The sequence below is a fragment of the Pteropus vampyrus genome, unplaced genomic scaffold, assembly GCF_000151845.1.
Source record: "Pteropus vampyrus isolate Shadow unplaced genomic scaffold, Pvam_2.0 Scaffold1228, whole genome shotgun sequence".
NCBI classification, from domain to species: domain Eukaryota; kingdom Metazoa; phylum Chordata; class Mammalia; order Chiroptera; family Pteropodidae; genus Pteropus; species Pteropus vampyrus.
The window spans coordinates 3,391-4,122 of NW_011890009.1; positions in this window are offsets into that span (position 1 = coordinate 3,391).

Genomic DNA, 732 nt, shown 5'->3' on the forward strand with positions numbered 1-732 from the left:
GCATCTCATCTCTTTTGTCATATTCTATTCCTTAGAAGCAAATCACACGATCCAGCCCACACCAAGGAGAAGTGATTACACAGGAGTGTAACTACTAGAGGCAGGTACCCAGGATGGAAACCACAGATTTTATTACTTATTTATTTGTTTGTTTGCTTTTGGCATATTGTAAGCAATCAGCAGATGTTTATTAATAATAGTAATGATGACGATGACAAGGATGATGTTGCCCAAAATATTTAATAATAAAAATTCATTAATCATTACCCGAGCATTTTTAAAAATGCTTATCTGTATAGATTAAATTATTCTTTTTTTTTTCAATTAAAATTATTGGGGTGACATAGGTTCACAAAATCATATAGCTTTCAAGTGTATAATTCAATAATACGTCGTATGTATATTGCATTGTGTGTTCACCACCCAAAGTTTAATTTCCTTCTGCCACCGTATATTTGACCCCTTTTTCCCTTATCTACATTCTCTCTCCCTGGCTTCTCTCTGGTAACCACTAAATTGCTGTCCATGTCCATGGGAAGCCACAGACTTAAAAACAAAAAAATTAATGAATTTCTTTGATCCAAACTCACAACGTATTCCAGAGAGCAAGATTTAAAATGCTCCAGAACATAACAGTTTTGTAGTTTCTTTTATGCATTTGAAATTAAGAAGGGAAAGTGAGGAAGATTACATAAAGGTGGGAGAAAGAAAAGCAGGGCTGAATTACAGGAT